Source organism: Cherax quadricarinatus, chromosome 94, assembly GCF_038502225.1.
Source record: "Cherax quadricarinatus isolate ZL_2023a chromosome 94, ASM3850222v1, whole genome shotgun sequence".
NCBI classification, from domain to species: Eukaryota; Metazoa; Arthropoda; class Malacostraca; order Decapoda; family Parastacidae; genus Cherax; species Cherax quadricarinatus.
In genome coordinates, this window is record NC_091385.1 from 12,233,279 (window position 1) to 12,256,347 (window position 23,069).

The following is a 23,069-nucleotide window of genomic DNA, read 5'->3' on the forward strand; positions in this document are numbered from 1 at the left end:
CATGAACGTACACCAAGACAGCCATGAGCGTACAATAAAACAGCCATGAACATACACCAAGACAGCCATGAATGTACACCAAGACAGCCATGAACGTACACCAAGACAGCCATGAACGTACACCAAGACAGCCATGAACGTACACCAAGACACCCAGACGTCGTTAGTCTATGAAAATTTCAGTCCTATTTTAAGTTATGTAATTTAATTATCAACCTCCATGTAAAATGTGATAAATATTACCATTTGTTTCGTTACTCGTCTTTCGTGATTGCAAAACACCCACAGGTTTATAAACGCACTCTCATAAAATAAAACTTTAGGGGGTGAAAACAACAGGTAGCTAATGGAGAGACGCGACCACCTGGTCAAAAAAATTTTGGAGGTCGATGCTACAACCTGGCCAGTACGATGCTATGTTGTGATCAAATTCAAATTCAAATTCAAATTCAAAGTTTATTCTCTATAAGGATTACAATGCTGAGTTTACAGAAATTTGGTTATTGTTTGGTTTACATGTAGTAAAATTGTGATTACAGAGTGTACCACTAGAACACTTAGCATGGCTAGGCATTACAGAGTGTACCACTAGAACACCTAGCATGGCTAGGCATTACAGAGTGTACCACTAGAACACTTAGCATGGCTAGGCATTACAGAGTGTACCACTAGAACGCTTAGCATGGCTAGGCATTACAGAGTGTACCACTAGAACGCTTAGCATGGCTAGGCATTACAGAGTGTACCACTAGAACGCTTAGCATGGCTAGGCATTACAGAGTGTACCACTAGAACACCTAGCATGGCTAGGCATTACAGAGTGTACCACTAGAACGCTTAGCATGGCTAGGCATTACAGAGTGTACCACTAGAACGCTTAGCATGGCTAGGCATTACAGAGTGTACCACTAGAACGCTTAGCATGGCTAGGCATTACAGAGTGTACCACTAGAACGCTTAGCATGGCTAGGTATTACAGAGTGTACCACTAGAACACCTAGCATGGCTAGGTATTACAGAGTGTACCACTAGAACACCTAGCATGGCTAGGCATTTCGGGCATACTTAGTTTTATTCTTAATTGTAAAATATTACAAATTATGAGGTAAGTTGGTATTATGGCTAAGTGACTAAATACTAGTTTGTGAGTTTAGCAATGTGAATGCTTTTGTTTTGGCACAGTATATAGTTTCAGTATTGCAGTATCACAGGATTCATTATTTTAAGATTGAGATTAATATTCTGTTCTGTGATCAACTGATACGTCTGGATATTACCATTTATCGAAATATGATTTATGGGTTAATATATTTCAGTACGTCATGTAACGTGTGGGACAAGAGGTTTAACAGAGACAAAGAGAATATTTCCTGGAAATGTCGAATGAAGATAATGAATTGATGGCAGAATTTCATTCTTGGGAGAAGTAATAAAAAGATTAACGAGGAATGTTGCACTAGAAGATAGCATGAAGGAAAGTATGAAGGAATAGAATGAAAGAGTGGGAGTAATTGCTTATGAAGGAAGTGAGTACGACGGGATTTAGAATGAAGGCAGTGAGTATGAGGAAGGTGAGTAGGAAGGTAAGTAGGAAGGCAATAAGGAAGATGGAAGTGAATTTAATGAATGTGAATATGAAAGGAGCGAGAATAAAGGCGGGGAATATGAAGAATTGAGAGTAAGAAGAATGTAAATTTACAGGAAGCGTTACTGGAGAGTAAAGGATGGGTGTTGGAGAGCTCTGGCAGAGTACAGGATGACTGTTGGAGAAGTCTGGCAGAGTACAGGATGACTGTTGGAGAGCTCTGGCAGAGTACAGGATGACTGTTGGAGAAGTCTGGCAGAGTACAGGATGACTGTTGGAGAGCTCTGGCAGAGTACAGGATGACTGTTGGAGAGCTCTGGGAGAGTACAAAATGGGTGTGGGGGTAGTGTGGGAGAGTACAGGATGGATGTGGGAGTGCTCAGGGACAGTACAGGAATGGTGTGGGAGTCCTCAGGGAGAGTACAAGAAGGGTGTGGGAGTGCTCTGGGAGAGTACAGGATGGTTACGGGAGTGCTCTGGGAGAGTACAGGAAGGGTGTGGGTGTGCTCTAGAAGAGTACAGGAAGGGTGGGGAGTTTTGTGGGAGAGTACAGGATGAGTGTGGGAATGCTCAGGGAGAGTACAGGAAGGGTGTGGGTGTGCTCTAGAAGAGTACAGGAAGGGTGGGGAGTTTTGTGGGAGAGTACAGGATGAGTGTGGGAGTGCTCAGGGAGAGTACAGGAAGGGTGTGGGTGTGCTCTAGAAGAGTACAGGAAGGGTGGGGAGTTTTGTGGGAGAGTACAGGATGAGTGTGGGAGTGCAGAGGGATAGAATAAGAAGGGTGTGGTGCTTTTGGACAGTACAGGAAGGGTGTGGGAGAGCACTGGGAGAGTACAGGAAGGGTGTAGGAGAGCACTGGGAGAGTATAGGATGGTTGTAGGTGACAAGGCGGGCGACACACTGGTACTGTCACTACTGGTGGTAACAAGGCAGGCAACACACTGGTACTGTCACTGCTGGTGGTAACAAGGCAGGCAACACACTGGTAGTGTCACTGCTGGTGGTGACAAGGCAGGCAACACACTAGCACTGTCACTGCTGGTGGTGACAAGGCAGGCAACACACTGGTACTGTCACTGCTGGTGGTAACAAGGCAGGCAACACACTGGCACTGTCACTGCTGGTGGTGACAAGGCAGGTAACACACTGGTAGTGTCACTGCTGGTGGTAACAAGGCAGGCAACACACTGGCACTGTCACTGCTGGTGGTGACAAGGCAGGCAACACACTGGCACTGTCACTGCTGGTGGTAGCAAGGCAGGCAACACACTGGTACTGACACTACTGGTGGTGGTAACAAGGCAGGCAACACACTGGTAGTGTCACTGCTGGTGGTAACAAGGCAGGCAACACACTAGCACTGTCGCTGCTGGTGGTGACAAGGCAGGCAACACACTGGTACTGTCACTGCTGGTGGTAAAAAGGCAGGCAACACACTGGCACTGTCACTGCTGGTGGTGACAAGGCAGGCAACACACTGGTAGTGTCACTGCTGGTGGTAACAGGACAGGCAACACACTGGCACTGCCACTGTTGGTGGTGACAAGGCAGGCAACACACTGGCACTGTCACTGCTGGTGGTAACAAGGCAGGCAACGCACTGGTAGTGTCACTCCTGGTGGCAACAAGGCAGGCAACACACTAGCACTGTCACTGCTGGTGGTGACAAGGCAGGCAACACACTGGTACTGTCACTGCTGGTGGTAACAAGGCAGGCAACACACTGGCACTGTCACTGCTGGTGGTGACAAGGCAGGCAACACACTGGTACTGTCACTGCTGGTGGTAACAAGGCAGGCAACACACTGGTAGTGTCACTGCTGGTGATAACAAGGCAGGCAACACACTAGCACTGTCACTGCTGGTGGTGACAAGGCAGGCAACACACTGGTAGTGTCACTGCTGGTGGTAACAAGGTAGGCAACACACTGGCACTGTCACTGCTCGTGGTGACAAGGCAGGCAACACACTGGCACTGTCACTGCTGGTGGTAACAAGGCAGACAATACACTGGTAGTGTCACTGCTGGTGGTAACAAGGCAGGCAACACACTAGCACTGTCACTGCTGGTGGTGTCAAGGCAGGCAACACACTGGCACTGTCACTGCTGGTGGTAACAAGGCAGGCAACACACTGGCACTGTCACTGCTGGTGGTGACAAGACAGGCAACACACTGGTAGTGTCACTGCTGGTGGTGACAAGGCAGGCAACACACTGGCACTGTCACTCACTGCTGGTGGTGACAAGGCAGGCAACACACTGGTAGTGTCACTGCTGGTTGTAACAAGGCAGGCAATACACTGGTGGTGTCACTGCTGGTGGTAACAATGCAGGCAACACACTAGCACTGTCACTGCTGGTGGTGACAAGGCATGCAACACACTGGTACTGTCACTGCTGGTGGTAACAAGGCAGGCAACACACTGCCACTGTCACTGCTGGTGGTGACAAGGCAGGCAACACACTGGTAGTGTCACTGCTGGTGGTGACAAGGCAGGCAACACACTGGTACTGTCACTGCTTGTGGTAACAAGGCAGGCAACACACTGGTACTGTCATTGCTGGTGATGACAAGGCAGGCAGCACACTGGCACTGTCACTGCTGGTGGTGACAAGGCAGGCAACACACTGGCATTGTCACTGCTCGTGGTAACAAGGCAGGCAACACACTGATATTGTCACTGCTGGTGGTAACAAGGCAAGCAACACACTAGCACTGTCACTGCTGGTGGTGACAAGGCAGGCAACACACTGGTACTGTCACTGCTGGTGGTAAGAAGGCAGGTAACACACTGGCACTGTCACTGCTGGTGGTGACAAGGTAGGTAACACACTGGTAGTGTCACTGCTGGTGGTAACAAGGCAGGTAACACACTGGCACTGTCACTGCTGGTGGTAGCAAGGCAGGCAACACACTGGTACTGACACTACTGGTGGTGGTAACAAGGCAGGCAACACACTGGTAGTGTCACTGCTGGTGGTAACAAGGCAGGCAACACACTAGCACTGTCGCTGCTGGTGGTGATAAGGCAGGCAACACACTGGTACTGTCACTGCTGGTGGTAACAAGGCAGGCAACACACTGGCACTGCCACTGCTGGTGGTGACAAGGCAGGCAACACACTGGAACTGTCACTGCTGGTGGTAACAAGGCAGGCAACACACTAGCACTGTCACTGCTGGTGGTGACAAGGCAGGCAACACACTGGAACTGTCACTGCTGGTGGTAACAAGGCAGGCAACACACTGGCACTGTCATTGCTGGTGGTGACAAGGCAGGAAACACACTGGTAGTGTCACTGCTGGTGGTGGTAACAAGGCAGGCAACACACTGGTAGTGTCACTGCTGGTGGTAACAAGGCAGGCAACACAGTAGCACTGTCACTGCTGGTGGTAACAAGGTAGGCAACACACTGGTAGTGTCACTGCTGGTGGTAACAAGGCAGGCAACGCACTGGCACTGTCACTGCTGGTGGTGACAAGGCAGGCAACACACTGGTAGTGTCACTGCTGGTGGTAACATGGTAGGCAACACACTGGCACTGTTACTGCTGGTGGTGACAAGGCAGGCAACACACTGGCACTGTCATTGCTGGTGGTGACAAGGCATGCAACACACTGGTACTGTCACTGCTGGTGGTAACAAGGCAGGCAACACACTGGCACTGTCACTGCTGGTGGTGACAAGGCAGGCAACACACTGGTAGTGTCACTGCTGGTGGTGACAAGGCAGGCAACTCACTGGTACTGTCACTGCTTGTGGTAACAAGGCAGGCAACACACTGGTACTGTCATTGCTGGTGATGACAAGGCAGGCAGCACACTGGCACTGTCACTGCTGGTGGTGACAAGGCAGGCAACACACTGGTAGTGTCACTGCTGGTGGTAACAAGGCAGGTAACACACTGGCACTGTCATTGCTGGTGGTGACAAGGCAGGCAACACTGGCACTGTCACTGCTCGTGGTAACAAGGCAGGCAACACACTGATAGTGTCACTGCTGGTGGTAACAAGGCAGGCAACACACTAGCACTGTCACTGCTGGTGGTGACAAGGCAGGCAACACACTGGTACTGTCACTGCTGGTGGTAGCAAGGCAGGCAACACACTGGCACTGTCACTGCTGGTGGTGACAAGGCAGGCAACACACTTGCACTGTCACTGCTGGTGGTAGCAAGGCAGGCAACACACTGGTACTGACACTACTGGTGGTGGTATCAAGGCAGGCAACACACTAGCACTGTCGCTGCTGGTGGTGACAAGGCAGGCAACACACTGGTACTGTCACTGCTGGTGGTAACAAGGCAGGCAACACACTGGTCGTGTCACTCATGGTGGTAACAAGGCAGGCAACACACTGGTACTGTCATTGCTGGTGATGACAAGGCAGGCAACACACTGGCACTGTCACTGCTGGTGGTGACAAGGCAGGCAACACACTGGTAGTGTCACTGCTGGTGGTAACAAGGCAGGTAACACACTGGCACTGTCATTGCTGGTGGTGACAAGGCAGGCAACACACTGGTACTGTCACTGCTGGTGGTAAGAAGGCAGGCAACACACTGGCACTGTCACTGCTGGTGGTGACAAGGCAGGTAACACACTGGTAGTGTCACTGCTGGTGGTAACAAGGCAGGTAACACACTGGCACTGTCACTGCTTGTGGTGACAAGGCAGGCAACACACTGGCACTGTCACTGCTGGTGGTAGCAAGGCAGGCAACACACTGGTACTGACACTACTGGTGGTGGTAACAAGGCAGGCAACACACTGGTAGTGTCACTGCTGGTGGTAACAAGGCAGGCAACACACTAGCACTGTCGCTGCTGGTGGTGACAAGGCAGGCAACACACTGGTACTGTCACTGCTGGTGGTAACAAGGCAGGCAACACACTGGCACTGCCACTGCTGGTGGTGACAAGGCAGGCAACACACTGGCACTGTCACTGCTGGTGGTAACAAGGCAGGCAACACACTGGTCGTGTCACTCATGGTGGTAACAAGGCAGGCAACACACTAGCACTGTCACTGCTGGTGGTGACAAGGCAGGCAACACACTGGTACTGTCACTGCTGGTGGTAACAAGGCAGGCAACACACTGGCACTGTCACTGCTGGTGGTGACAAGGCAGGAAACACACTGGTAGTGTCACTGCTGGTGGTGGTAACAAGGCAGGCAACACACTGGTAGTGTCACTGCTGGTGGTAACAAGGCAGGCAACACACTAGCACTGTCACTGCTGCTGGTGACAAGGCAGGCAACACACTGGTACTGTCACTGCTGGTGGTAACAAGGCAGGCAACACACTGGTAGTGTCATTGCTGGTGGTAACAAGGCAGGCAACACACTGGCACTGTCACTGCTGGTGGTGACAAGGCAGGCAACACACTGGTAGTGTCACTGCTGGTGGTAACATGGTAGGCAACACACTGGCACTGTCACTGCTGGTGGTGACAAGGCAGGCAACACACTGGCACTGTCACTGCTGGTGGTAACAAGGCAGGCAATACACTGGTAGTGTCACTGCTGGTGGTAACAAGGCAGGCAACACACTAGCACTGTCATTGCTGGTGGTGACAAGGCATGCAACACACTGGTACTGTCACTGCTGGTGGTAACAAGGCAGGCAACACACTGGCACTGTCACTGCTGGTGGTGACAAGGCAGGCAACACACTGGTAGTGTCACTGCTGGTGGTGACAAGGCAGGCAACACACTGGTACTGTCACTGCTTGTGGTAACAAGGCAGGCAACACACTGGTACTGTCATTGCTGGTGATGACAAGGCAGGCAGCACACTGGCACTGTCACTGCTGGTGGTGACAAGGCAGGCAACACACTGGCACTGTCACTGCTGGTGGTAACAAGGCAGGCAACACACTGGTAGTGTCACTGCTGGTGGTGACAAGGGAGGCAACACACTGGTACTGTCACTGCTGGTGGTGACAAGAGAGGCAACACACTGGCACTGTCACTGCTGGTGGTAACAAGGCAGGCAACACACTGGTACTGTCACTGCTGGTGGTGACAAGGGAGGCAACACACTGGTACTGTCACTGCTGGTGGTGACAAGGCAGGCAACACACTGGTACTGTCACTGCTGGTGGTAACAAGGCAGGCAACACACTGGCACTGTCACTGCTGGTGGTGACAAGGCAGGTAACACACTGGTAGTGTCACTGCTGGTGGTAACAAGGCAGGCAACACACTGGCACTGTCACTGCTGGTGGTGACAAGGCAGGCAACACACTGGCACTGTCACTGCTGGTGGTAGCAAGGCAGGCAACACACTGGTACTGACACTACTGGTGGTGGTAACAAGGCAGGCAACACACTGGTAGTGTCACTGCTGGTGGTAACAAGGCAGGCAACACACTAGCACTGTCGCTGCTGGTGGTGACAAGGCAGGCAACACACTGGTACTGTCACTGCTGGTGGTAAAAAGGCAGGCAACACACTGGCACTGTCACTGCTGGTGGTGACAAGGCAGGCAACACACTGGTAGTGTCACTGCTGGTGGTAACAGGACAGGCAACACACTGGCACTGCCACTGTTGGTGGTGACAAGGCAGGCAACACACTGGCACTGTCACTGCTGGTGGTAACAAGGCAGGCAACGCACTGGTAGTGTCACTCCTGGTGGCAACAAGGCAGGCAACACACTAGCACTGTCACTGCTGGTGGTGACAAGGCAGGCAACACACTGGTACTGTCACTGCTGGTGGTAACAAGGCAGGCAACACACTGGCAATGTCACTGCTGGTGGTGACAAGGCAGGCAACACACTGGTACTGTCACTGCTGGTGGTAACAAGGCAGGCAACACACTGGTAGTGTCACTGCTGGTGATAACAAGGCAGGCAACACACTAGCACTGTCACTGCTGGTGGTGACAAGGCAGGCAACACACTGGTAGTGTCACTGCTGGTGGTAACAAGGTAGGCAACACACTGGCACTGTCACTGCTCGTGGTGACAAGGCAGGCAACACACTGGCACTGTCACTGCTGGTGGTAAAAAGGCAGGCAACACACTGGCACTGTCACTGCTGGTGGTGACAAGGCAGGCAACACACTGGTAGTGTCACTGCTGGTGGTAACAGGACAGGCAACACACTGGCACTGCCACTGTTGGTGGTGACAAGGCAGGCAACACACTGGCACTGTCACTGCTGGTGGTAACAAGGCAGGCAACGCACTGGTAGTGTCACTCCTGGTGGCAACAAGGCAGGCAACACACTAGCACTGTCACTGCTGGTGGTGACAAGGCAGGCAACACACTGGTACTGTCACTGCTGGTGGTAACAAGGCAGGCAACACACTGGCAATGTCACTGCTGGTGGTGACAAGGCAGGCAACACACTGGTACTGTCACTGCTGGTGGTAACAAGGCAGGCAACACACTGGTAGTGTCACTGCTGGTGATAACAAGGCAGGCAACACACTAGCACTGTCACTGCTGGTGGTGACAAGGCAGGCAACACACTGGTAGTGTCACTGCTGGTGGTAACAAGGTAGGCAACACACTGGCACTGTCACTGCTCGTGGTGACAAGGCAGGCAACACACTGGCACTGTCACTGCTGGTGGTAACAAGGCAGACAATACACTGGTAGTGTCACTGCTGGTGGTAACAAGGCAGGCAACACACTAGCACTGTCACTGCTGGTGGTGTCAAGGCAGGCAACACACTGGCACTGTCACTGCTGGTGGTAACAAGGCAGGCAACACACTGGCACTGTCACTGCTGGTGGTGACAAGACAGGCAACACACTGGTAGTGTCACTGCTGGTGGTGACAAGGCAGGCAACACACTGGCACTGTCACTCACTGCTGGTGGTGACAAGGCAGGCAACACACTGGTAGTGTCACTGCTGGTTGTAACAAGGCAGGCAATACACTGGTGGTGTCACTGCTGGTGGTAACAATGCAGGCAACACACTAGCACTGTCACTGCTGGTGGTGACAAGGCATGCAACACACTGGTACTGTCACTGCTGGTGGTAACAAGGCAGGCAACACACTGCCACTGTCACTGCTGGTGGTGACAAGGCAGGCAACACACTGGTAGTGTCACTGCTGGTGGTGACAAGGCAGGCAACACACTGGTACTGTCACTGCTTGTGGTAACAAGGCAGGCAACACACTGGTACTGTCATTGCTGGTGATGACAAGGCAGGCAGCACACTGGCACTGTCACTGCTGGTGGTGACAAGGCAGGCAACACACTGGCATTGTCACTGCTCGTGGTAACAAGGCAGGCAACACACTGATATTGTCACTGCTGGTGGTAACAAGGCAAGCAACACACTAGCACTGTCACTGCTGGTGGTGACAAGGCAGGCAACACACTGGTACTGTCACTGCTGGTGGTAAGAAGGCAGGTAACACACTGGCACTGTCACTGCTGGTGGTGACAAGGTAGGTAACACACTGGTAGTGTCACTGCTGGTGGTAACAAGGCAGGTAACACACTGGCACTGTCACTGCTGGTGGTAGCAAGGCAGGCAACACACTGGTACTGACACTACTGGTGGTGGTAACAAGGCAGGCAACACACTGGTAGTGTCACTGCTGGTGGTAACAAGGCAGGCAACACACTAGCACTGTCGCTGCTGGTGGTGATAAGGCAGGCAACACACTGGTACTGTCACTGCTGGTGGTAACAAGGCAGGCAACACACTGGCACTGCCACTGCTGGTGGTGACAAGGCAGGCAACACACTGGAACTGTCACTGCTGGTGGTAACAAGGCAGGCAACACACTAGCACTGTCACTGCTGGTGGTGACAAGGCAGGCAACACACTGGAACTGTCACTGCTGGTGGTAACAAGGCAGGCAACACACTGGCACTGTCATTGCTGGTGGTGACAAGGCAGGAAACACACTGGTAGTGTCACTGCTGGTGGTGGTAACAAGGCAGGCAACACACTGGTAGTGTCACTGCTGGTGGTAACAAGGCAGGCAACACAGTAGCACTGTCACTGCTGGTGGTAACAAGGTAGGCAACACACTGGTAGTGTCACTGCTGGTGGTAACAAGGCAGGCAACGCACTGGCACTGTCACTGCTGGTGGTGACAAGGCAGGCAACACACTGGTAGTGTCACTGCTGGTGGTAACATGGTAGGCAACACACTGGCACTGTTACTGCTGGTGGTGACAATGCAGGCAACACACTGGCACTGTCATTGCTGGTGGTGACAAGGCATGCAACACACTGGTACTGTCACTGCTGGTGGTAACAAGGCAGGCAACACACTGGCACTGTCACTGCTGGTGGTGACAAGGCAGGCAACACACTGGTAGTGTCACTGCTGGTGGTGACAAGGCAGGCAACTCACTGGTACTGTCACTGCTTGTGGTAACAAGGCAGGCAACACACTGGTACTGTCATTGCTGGTGATGACAAGGCAGGCAGCACACTGGCACTGTCACTGCTGGTGGTGACAAGGCAGGCAACACACTGGTAGTGTCACTGCTGGTGGTAACAAGGCAGGTAACACACTGGCACTGTCATTGCTGGTGGTGACAAGGCAGGCAACACTGGCACTGTCACTGCTCGTGGTAACAAGGCAGGCAACACACTGATAGTGTCACTGCTGGTGGTAACAAGGCAGGCAACACACTAGCACTGTCACTGCTGGTGGTGACAAGGCAGGCAACACACTGGTACTGTCACTGCTGGTGGTAGCAAGGCAGGCAACACACTGGCACTGTCACTGCTGGTGGTGACAAGGCAGGCAACACACTTGCACTGTCACTGCTGGTGGTAGCAAGGCAGGCAACACACTGGTACTGACACTACTGGTGGTGGTATCAAGGCAGGCAACACACTAGCACTGTCGCTGCTGGTGGTGACAAGGCAGGCAACACACTGGTACTGTCACTGCTGGTGGTAACAAGGCAGGCAACACACTGGTCGTGTCACTCATGGTGGTAACAAGGCAGGCAACACACTGGTACTGTCATTGCTGGTGATGACAAGGCAGGCAACACACTGGCACTGTCACTGCTGGTGGTGACAAGGCAGGCAACACACTGGTAGTGTCACTGCTGGTGGTAACAAGGCAGGTAACACACTGGCACTGTCATTGCTGGTGGTGACAAGGCAGGCAACACACTGGTACTGTCACTGCTGGTGGTAAGAAGGCAGGCAACACACTGGCACTGTCACTGCTGGTGGTGACAAGGCAGGTAACACACTGGTAGTGTCACTGCTGGTGGTAACAAGGCAGGTAACACACTGGCACTGTCACTGCTTGTGGTGACAAGGCAGGCAACACACTGGCACTGTCACTGCTGGTGGTAGCAAGGCAGGCAACACACTGGTACTGACACTACTGGTGGTGGTAACAAGGCAGGCAACACACTGGTAGTGTCACTGCTGGTGGTAACAAGGCAGGCAACACACTAGCACTGTCGCTGCTGGTGGTGACAAGGCAGGCAACACACTGGTACTGTCACTGCTGGTGGTAACAAGGCAGGCAACACACTGGCACTGCCACTGCTGGTGGTGACAAGGCAGGCAACACACTGGCACTGTCACTGCTGGTGGTAACAAGGCAGGCAACACACTGGTCGTGTCACTCATGGTGGTAACAAGGCAGGCAACACACTAGCACTGTCACTGCTGGTGGTGACAAGGCAGGCAACACACTGGTACTGTCACTGCTGGTGGTAACAAGGCAGGCAACACACTGGCACTGTCACTGCTGGTGGTGACAAGGCAGGAAACACACTGGTAGTGTCACTGCTGGTGGTGGTAACAAGGCAGGCAACACACTGGTAGTGTCACTGCTGGTGGTAACAAGGCAGGCAACACACTAGCACTGTCACTGCTGCTGGTGACAAGGCAGGCAACACACTGGTACTGTCACTGCTGGTGGTAACAAGGCAGGCAACACACTGGTAGTGTCATTGCTGGTGGTAACAAGGCAGGCAACACACTGGCACTGTCACTGCTGGTGGTGACAAGGCAGGCAACACACTGGTAGTGTCACTGCTGGTGGTAACATGGTAGGCAACACACTGGCACTGTCACTGCTGGTGGTGACAAGGCAGGCAACACACTGGCACTGTCACTGCTGGTGGTAACAAGGCAGGCAATACACTGGTAGTGTCACTGCTGGTGGTAACAAGGCAGGCAACACACTAGCACTGTCATTGCTGGTGGTGACAAGGCATGCAACACACTGGTACTGTCACTGCTGGTGGTAACAAGGCAGGCAACACACTGGCACTGTCACTGCTGGTGGTGACAAGGCAGGCAACACACTGGTAGTGTCACTGCTGGTGGTGACAAGGCAGGCAACACACTGGTACTGTCACTGCTTGTGGTAACAAGGCAGGCAACACACTGGTACTGTCATTGCTGGTGATGACAAGGCAGGCAGCACACTGGCACTGTCACTGCTGGTGGTGACAAGGCAGGCAACACACTGGCACTGTCACTGCTGGTGGTAACAAGGCAGGCAACACACTGGTAGTGTCACTGCTGGTGGTGACAAGGGAGGCAACACACTGGTACTGTCACTGCTGGTGGTGACAAGAGAGGCAACACACTGGCACTGTCACTGCTGGTGGTAACAAGGCAGGCAACACACTGGTACTGTCACTGCTGGTGGTGACAAGGGAGGCAACACACTGGTACTGTCACTGCTGGTGGTGACAAGGGAGGCAACACACTGGTACTGTCACTGCTGGTGGTGACAAGAGAGGCAACACACTAGCACTGTCACTGCTGGTGGTGACAACGCAGGCAACACACTGGTACTGTCACTGCTGGTGGTAACAAGGCAGGCAACACACTGGCACTGTCACTGCTGGTGGTGACAAGGCAGGCAACACACTGGTAGTGTCACTGCTGGTGGTGGTAACAAGGCAGGCAACACACTGGTAGTGTCACTGCTGGTGGTAACAAGGCAGGCAACACATTGGTAGTGTCACTGCTGGTGGTAGCAAGGCAGGCAACACACTGGTACTGTCACTGCTGGTGGTAACAAGGCAGGCAACACACTGGCACTGTCACTGCTGGTGGTGACAAGGCAGGCAACACACTGGTAGTGTCACTGCTGGTGGTGGTAACAAGGCAGGCAACACACTGGTAGTGTCACTGCTGGTGGTAACAAGGCAGGCAACACACTAGCACTGTCACTGCTGGTGGTGACAAGGCAGGCAACACACTGGTACTGTCACTGCTGGTGGTAACAAGGCAGGCAACACATTGGTAGTGTCACTGCTGGTGGTAGCAAGGCAGGCAACACACTAGTACTGTCACTGCTGGTGGTAACAAGGCAGGCAACACACTGGTACTGTCACTGCTGGTGGTAACAAGGCAGGCAACACACTAGTACTGTCACTGCTGGTGGTAACAAGGCAGGCAACACACTGGTACTGTCACTGCTGGTGGTAACAAGGCAGGCAACACACTAGTACTGTCACTGCTGGTGGTAACAAGGCGGGCAACACATTGGTAGTGTCACTGTTGGTCGTAACAAGGCGGGCAACACATTGGTAGTGTCACTGCTGGTGGTAACAAGGCGGGCAACACATTGGTAGTGTCACTGCTGGTGGTAACAAGGCGGGCAACACATTGGTAGTGTCACTGCTGGTGGTAACAAGGCAGGCAACACATTGGTAGTGTCACTGCTGGTCTAAACAAGGCAGGCAACACATTGGTAGTGTCACTGCTGGTGGTAACAAGGCAGGCAACACATTGGTAGTGTCACTGCTGGTGGTAACAAGGCAGGCAACACATTGGTAGTGTCACTGCTGGTCTAAACAAGGCAGGCAACACATTGGTAGTGTCACTGCTGGTGGTAACAAGGCAGGCAACACATTGGTAGTGTCACTGCTGGTGGTAACAAGGCAGGCAACACACTGGTACTGTCACTGCTGGTGGTAACAAGGCAGGCAACACATTGGTAGTGTCACTGCTGGTGGTAACAAGGCAGGCAACACATTGGTAGTGTCACTGCTGGTGGTAACAAGGCAGGCAACACACTAGTACTGTCACTGCTGGTGGTAACAAGGCAGGCAACACACTGGTACTGTCACTGCTGGTGGTAACAAGGCGGGCAACACACTAGTACTGTCACTGCTGGTGGTAACAAGGCAGGCAACACATTGGTAGTGTCACTGCTGGTGGTAACAAGGCAGGCAACACACTAGTACTGTCACTGCTGGTGGTAACAAGGCAGGCAACACATTGGTAGTGTCACTGCTGGTGGTAACAAGGCAGGCAACACACTAGTACTGTCACTGCTGGTGGTGACAAGGCAGGCAACACATTGGTAGTGTCACTGCTGGTGGTAACAAGGCAGGCAACACATTGGTAGTGTCACTGCTGGTGGTAACAAGGCAGGCAACACACTAGTACTGTCACTGCTGGTGGTAACAAGGCAGGCAACACATTGGTAGTGTCACTGCTGGTGGTAACAAGGCGGGCAACACATTGGTAGTGTCACTGCTGGTGGTGACAAGGCAGGCAACACATGGGTAGTGTCACTGCTGGTGGTAACAAGGCAGGCAACACACTGGTAGTGTCACTGCTGGTGGTAACAAGGCGGGCAACACACTAGTACTGTCACTGCTGGTGGTAACAAGGCAGGCAACACACTAGTACTGTCACTGCTGGTGGTAACAAGGCAGGCAACACATTGGTAGTGTCACTGCTGGTGGTAACAAGGCAGGCAACACTGCTTCCTCTCCCTTTATCTCCTCATCATCCACATATAACATAAAAACTTCCTGTTATATGGCTCCAAATATTCAATAACATGATAGTAAACATCTCGCCACACAGAGGAAACTGGAAAAATAAATGCACCGGCAGTGAACGCAGCTACAATAAATCCCAGCAAAGAGAAGTACAATATACGTAAATACTATGCGTTGGGTATCTGCATGCACGGTATATCTGGTAAAACAGGTGGGACATGCGCCTTTGACCATCCCAAAAAATGCCGCACCCACATGACAACAGGAGAGTGCAACTTCTCTTCTTGTAACTTATTTCACCCAGAAATGTGTCACTAGTCAATCCATGAAAGAAATGCTACAATGCATACTGCCTGCCAGGCACATCATCTAAAGGGGACTAGAAGACACAGACCAGCCAGACTATGGGAAACAAAAGAGAGGAGACACAACCTCTCCTGGGACAGAGTATTTTTTCTTTTTAGGGCCAGAAGGGAAAAAAGACTGACAAGAAATGGCAGTATTCCTACACCACCTGAAAGCACTTCTGGAGCAGAGGGACGGGCATTGGCCTCTACCCCAGAACAACAGATATTAGAGCCAGCAAATAAACCCCGCATCCCCCCTTAAATTCCACCAATACTACATTTGTCTTTGCAAACATGCAGGGTCTAAAGCCGTCAAAAAACAAAATTCCTTACACAAAGGGACTGCTCACAAGCCGGAAGATATCCTAAAAAACACGGATCCGAACATTTGCCTTGAAAAAATGAATTCTGTGGTTCTTGAGATCTGCTCAAGACACATTCCATTAAGAAAAAGAAAGAGAAGATGTAAACTAGAAAGAGAGAGACGTTCCCTATACAGGCGAAGGCAAAGAGTCACAAGGCTGCTGTGTGGGGTCAGTATATCTGAAATACGAAGGGCGACACTAGTCAATGAAATTGCAAATATCGAACTTATGCTGAAGGAATCTTACAGGAGACAAGAATCACAGGAAGAACTAAAAGCCATAAAGGAAATTGAAAAAACAAAACAAAATACTTCTTCTCTTAGGCCAAATCTATGGGAAAAACAGCATCCAGTATTGGGCCCCTGCTTAGGCGGGATGGGACATACACAGGTGAGAGCCGAGAAATGAGTGTGATACTAAAGTCCCAATATGATTCAGTGCTCAGCGATCCACTGCCCAGACTAAGGGTCGACAATCCAAATGAATTCTTTATGAACGAAACCAAAAATCTAGTCATCCCAAAATTCTCAGATATTATTCTAACTCCACAAGACTTTGAAGAGGCAATTAATGACATGCCCATGCACTCTGCCCCAGGCCCGGACTCGTGGAACTCCGTGCTCATCAAGAAGCTCCTAATGCGTGCCTTCAGCATTTAATGGAGAGGGAGCATGGACACAGGTGTCATCCCACACACACTAAAAACAACAGACATAGCCCCACGCTGCAAAGATGGCAGTAAAGAGCTACAGTCCGATAGCACTAACATCCCATATCATAAAAATCTTTGAGAGGGTTCTAAGAAGCAAGATAGCCAACCACCTAGATACCCATCAGTTACACAACCCAGGGCAACGTGGGTGTAGAGCAGGTCGCTCCTGCCTGTCCCAGCTACTGGACCACTATGACAAGGTCCTAGATGCTGTAGAGGATAAGCAAAATGCAGATGTAGGATACACAGACTTTGCAAAAGCTTTCGACAAGTGTGATCAAGGTGTAATAGCACACAAAATGCGGGATAAAGGAATAACGGGAAAAGTTGGTAGATGGATCTACAACTTCCTGACAAATAGAACACAAAGAGTAATAGTAAACAGAGTAAAGTCCCACTACTACTAGCAGTAGCACTGCTACTACTACATTTTCCATCTATTCTCCACCCTTTCTCTTTTCTATCTCTACTTATTCCATATACCTGTGCCTGATTTCTTCCGCTTCTACACTTAACTCTCTTCCTGCTCCTCTGTGCTTACTTTTTTTGTCTCTGCTGCTTATTTTCTCCTCATACTTACTTCCTCCTTCTCTTCACCTACCTTCTTGGAGATGGATAAAGTTTGATGAAGATGGAGACGCGAGATCAGGCATTTAAACACAATAATCTCACTACCAAAAAAGTCCAGCGAGGTAAAATAATTACTACAGTAGTAGGTTGGTAGACAGCAACCACCCAGGGAGGTACTACCGTCCTGCCAAGTGAGTGTAAAACGAAAGCCTGTAATCGTTTTACATGATGGTAGGATTGCTGGTGTCTTTTGTCTGTCTCATAAATATGCAAGATTACAGGTAAATCTTGCTACTTCTACTTACACTTAGGTCACACTACACATACATGTACAAGCATACATATACACACCCCTCTGGGTTTTCTTCTATTTTCTTTCTAATTCTTGTTCTTGTTTATTTCCTCTTATCTCCATGGGAAAGTGGAACAGAATTCTTCCTCTGTAAGCCATGCGTGTTGTAAGAGGCGACTAAAACGCCGGGAGCGAGGGGCTAGTAACCCCTTCTCATGTATATATTACTAAATTTAAAAGGAGAAACTTCAGTTTTTTTCTTTTGGGCCACCCTGCCTCGGTGGGATACGGCTGGTACGTTGAAAGAAAGATATATTTCATAAAGAGAATAAATTATCCTCATGTGTATTATAGATCAAACAGATATTGCATTTCTGATTAATTCTTTACCCAAAGTGCCACTTGACAGCAGAAATAGACTTGTCAGAATACAGTAGTTTTAAAATAAAGATCACACTCAGAAAAGGAATATTGGCACTACTTACTGGCACTTTCACCTTCCTGATTTTTTAGGATGGATTAAATGGCACATTGTTGAAAGTTATTAAGTTACAAGACATAATATTTGTCTCTATGTAGGTCTTGGTAAACCTTTACAGTCACTCTTAGATTCCTTCCCCTTTATTACAAGATTTATTCCCGCGTTGTCACACAGGAATAATTTATTATTATTAAATATTAGCCGGTATTCTCCCGGCCCGGGCCTTTTCCAAGTGGTGGCCCGGCCTTGGCTCCCTCTTTAGGGAGTGTCTGAGACCTAAGTCTCCCATGGGAGGAGGCACAAGTACCTCCTCATCTTTGGGACCAACTGTCCCCAGGCCTAGCCACAAGCTAGGCCTCTCTGGTCTGCCATCCCCGCCCCAAGGGGGCAAATGGGAATGACAGTCTTATGAGCTAAAGGCTCGGGCTCAGGCACCTACCCTACCCTAGAAGGGTTAGGCATGGTGTCGATGACACACAGGAATAAAGGAAATATTGTATGAGAGTAAAAACTAATTTTATTTTTTAAAGAATATAACGTTAGTATTATTAAAAATTGATAGTAAAGAAATAAAAATAATTTTTAAGCAGGTAATATTTATTTTAAAATCAAGGGTAATTTTTTATTAAGAACAAATTTGCGTTACGAAAGGTTGACGTAGCAACGATTACATTCAGAAGGTAATTATCTAGAAATTTAGAAAGATGATGATGTATGTAATTCAGATACCTTTGATACAATTACGAAAAAAAACAGGAAAACATTTATAAGACTCCGAGTTGATCAAATAGTCACGATTTTGTCTTCATCAGGCGATGGTGTTTTGTTCTTCAGGAAACAGGAGAAAAGTCTCCTGACTCTTCTGTTTCTGTCAGCTGCTGACTCGCTCAGTGCTGAATCATCTGTTGGCCTAAAGGACCTACATTTTACGTTATTTAAAAAAAAATATCAGCTCATAGTTGTGTTTTAATAATTCTAAGTACGAACAATAAGAGAGCCACACTGAAGACCACTGAGGCGGCTACTACACTGCTGTTGATCAGCAGTAACTGTTGCATATGAGTTAGTAAATTAATATCTTTATAATGAGCCAAAGAGGAGTAACCGAAGAAGTTTACATTGTACACTCGTACACGAGTAGCCAGTACCTCGCACAGTCGAAGCTTCACTACGTCCTTCCAGAACTGCGAACTAATCTTTAGACAGCCATCACTGAGAACCACTTGAAAATGCAGCCATTTCGTTGTGTAATACATCGCAAATGGAACAGTCTTGGACTCATCCACATATCCATCACACTTATACTTTGCCTGAAGTAATATAGTACCACGTTGTAGCGTCATGTCAACACAAGCTTTATCATTGTTTTTATCGTCCAGAAACACGAGTCTTGGACACCATGAAGACTCGTTTAAGGTAAAGTTGAACATGTATGGTGATGCGAGACTTATTATTGCTGGGATGTCAAGTGTCCAGCTGGTGTTCCTGGTCTCACAGGGCAGCTGGTGACAGGTGGGCCTCAGATCATCTGCAACTCGGTGTTGGAGAGACTTAGCATGTGGATGTTGTGTTGTCCAAGTGGTAGTTGTGTGTGTGAGAGAAGTGAGTCTGTGATCGTCAGTAGTAGTTGCTTTTGTCAGTGTAGAGAGAGTGAGGATGAGGTACATCAGTTTGTTGTCCATGATGAGTATTCCAAGTTAACTGAACAGCTGTAACGGCACCACAACAGCTTGTTGTCAAGAACTTCACCGTCACAACCACGTGTTAGCAAGAGCATCGATCTCAACCACTGATCAAGAGTTGCCGTCATAAAACATACTTGTGACCCAGAGCTTTACTGTCACTTGTTTCACTCTGGTGGTGGAACTGAAGAACTGTCTGTTTACACAAGAGATTTTTATGTACCTTTTATAAAATTGTACAGGATGTGATATGTATTTTTGATGTTTCTCTTAAAAAGTACGTTCATGTTGCAAGAGGAATTTTGTTCCTAACATTTCATGTTTATATATATATATATATATATATATATATATATATATATATATATATATATATATATATATATATATATATATATATATATATATATATATATATATATATATATATATATATATATATATATATATATATATATATATATATATATATATATATATAAGTAGTGATGTTTTCTACAGAGCAAGGAACTTCCGGTTTAGGCTTTCCACGGAGCGAGGAACTTCCGGTTTGGGCCTTCTACAGAGCGAGGACTTCCGGTCTAGGACCAGCGGCTGGAGGGTCACCTTTTCACACCTAGGTGTTACTTCCGGTTTTGACCATGACCTCGCCCTCGAGACTACCTCACCCTTGACCCCCCCAACCAATACCCCCGCCCACGACCCCCCCCCCCCTTTCGCGACCCCGCCGTCGCGCCGCGCGCCCGCCCGCGCGCCCGCCCGCCCGCGCGCCCGCCCGCCCGCGCGCCCGCCCGCGCGCCCGCCCGCGCCTTCTGCTGCGCCTTCTGCTGCGCCTTCTGCAGCCTCATCTGGATCGCCCCCCGCGCCTCGAATTTTTTTTTCTTATGATCTCCTTGGATCCAGGTTTTTGGATTCTCCCCTATGGGGTTTCGAATTTTTTTTGAATTTCATTTTCTTGTGCTCTCCATCTCCTCGGATCAAATTTTTGAGGTTCCCCCTCTCACTTTCACCCACACCCCAAAATTTCTCGATATTACCAAGTTTTTGGATTCCCCCCTATGGGGGTTTCGAAAGTCTCCATCTCCTCGGATCAAGTTTTTTGGATTCCCCCCTATGGGGTTTTCGAAATTCTCCAATTCCTCGGATCAAGGTTTTTTGGGTACCCCTCCTTTCACCCCCCCATCCCCAAATTTTCTCGATAATACAAGTTTTGGATACTCCCCCCTATGAGGTTCTCAATATCAAAAGTCTCCACCTCCTCGGATCCCCCTCCCACTTTCACCCCCCCAATCCCAAAAATTTCTCGATAATACAAGTTTTTGGATTCCCCCCCCTATGGGGGTTTTGAATTTCTTATGATCACCTTGGATCAAATTTTTGGATTACCCCTCCCACTTTCACCCACCCCCCACCTCAAATTTTTCTCGATAATACCAAGTTTTTGGATTCCCTCCATATGGGGTTTTCGAAATTCCTCGGATCAAAGTTTTTGGAATCCCCCCTCTGGGGGTAAGCATTCAAAATAGACTCCTCCTATGGGGGCATGCTTACTACAGGTCTAAACATCTTCCCCTTATTATTTTAAAATGAACTAAAAGTTTCCGCTCATTAAGTCAAATGAACTAAAAGTTTCCTCTCATTAAGTTAAATGAACTAAAAAAAGCGTTTACTCGGCGGTCAGTGACGTCACGCGCACACAGGTTGAATCAGGTCGGTCCTTTTAGTTCATTCAAGATAATAAGGGAACATAGTAGTGACGTCACGTGATGACCGCGCACACAGGTTGAATCTTGTCTACCCTTTTACCCACCCTCCCAAACCCTCACACTCCAACCAACACCTCACAATTTTCACTCATAACCCCCAATTTTTCTCGTTTTAACCCTTTTAGTTCATTAAAGTGGGGCACACTACATCAGAAAGTCACCACATCGCTTACATCCACTTTCGTTAAATTCACTACTCACAATTTTACATATTACGAAGTTAAATACGCACTTTTACTTTGAACATCTTCAAAACACTCATAAATCATTTGAATACTCACAAAAACATCATTCGAACACCCCCAAAATCACCTCTGAATACTCCCAGAACACCTTCATAAGTACTCTTGCACATCATTTGAACACCTTCATAAGTACTCTCTTAATCATTTGTACACCTTCAAAAAACACCTTTGAATACTCACATAAACACCCAGAACACCTTCATAAGTACTCTTGCACATCATTTGAACACCTTCATAAGTACTCTCTTAATCATTTGTACACCTTCAAAAAACACCTTTGAATACTCACATAAACACCCTTGAACACCTTCAAAACACCTTTGAATAACCTCAAAACACCTTTGAACACCTTCAAAACACCCTTGATCACCTTCAAAACACCCTTGAACACTCTCAAAAACAACATTTGAACACACTCAAAACACCTTTGAACATTTCCAAAACACTATTTGAGTACTCCCAAATAAGATTTTGACATCTCTAATTTATCTGCACTTACACATTTCATTAAATTACAACTCATCCCCTCAGTCTCCAGACTAGGCATTTTCTCGTTTTTACCCTTTTAGTTCATTAAAGTTATTAAGGGGACACAATACATCAGAAAAAAGTCACAAAAACTAACTCAAACACTTTACTTTGAACACCCCCAAAGTACTCTCATAATCATTTGAATACTCACATAAACACCCTTGAACACCTTCAAAACACCTTTGAATATCGTTTTTAAACTAATTTCATCACAACCCACTTATATCATCTTTTTTCGGTAACTCTAATTCGACTACACTACCCTCATCAATTACCAACAAATTTTACACGTTTTAACTAATGTCATCACTGTAACCAAGATTTTCACAAAAAAAAAAAAAAAAAAAAACTCTATGACACCCACATCCCACAACACCCACAACCCACAACACCCACATTTTTTTTTCTCGTTTTAACCCTTTTAGTTCATTAAAGTTAATAAGGGGACACAGTACATCAGAAAGTCACAACACCCACACCCCCCATTTTTTTCTCGTTTTAACCCTTTTAGTTCATTAAAGTTAATAAGGGGACACACTACATCAGAAAGTCACCACATCGCTTACATCCACTTTCGTTAAATTCACTACTCACAATTTTACATATTACGAAGTTAAATACGCACTTTTACTTTGAACATCTTCAAAACACTCTCATAAATCATTTGAATACTCACAAAAAATACCTTTATACATTTCCAAACAACACTGAAACACTTCCAAAAAAACACAATTTGAGTACTCCCAATTACACCACTGAATACTACTAAAACACCGC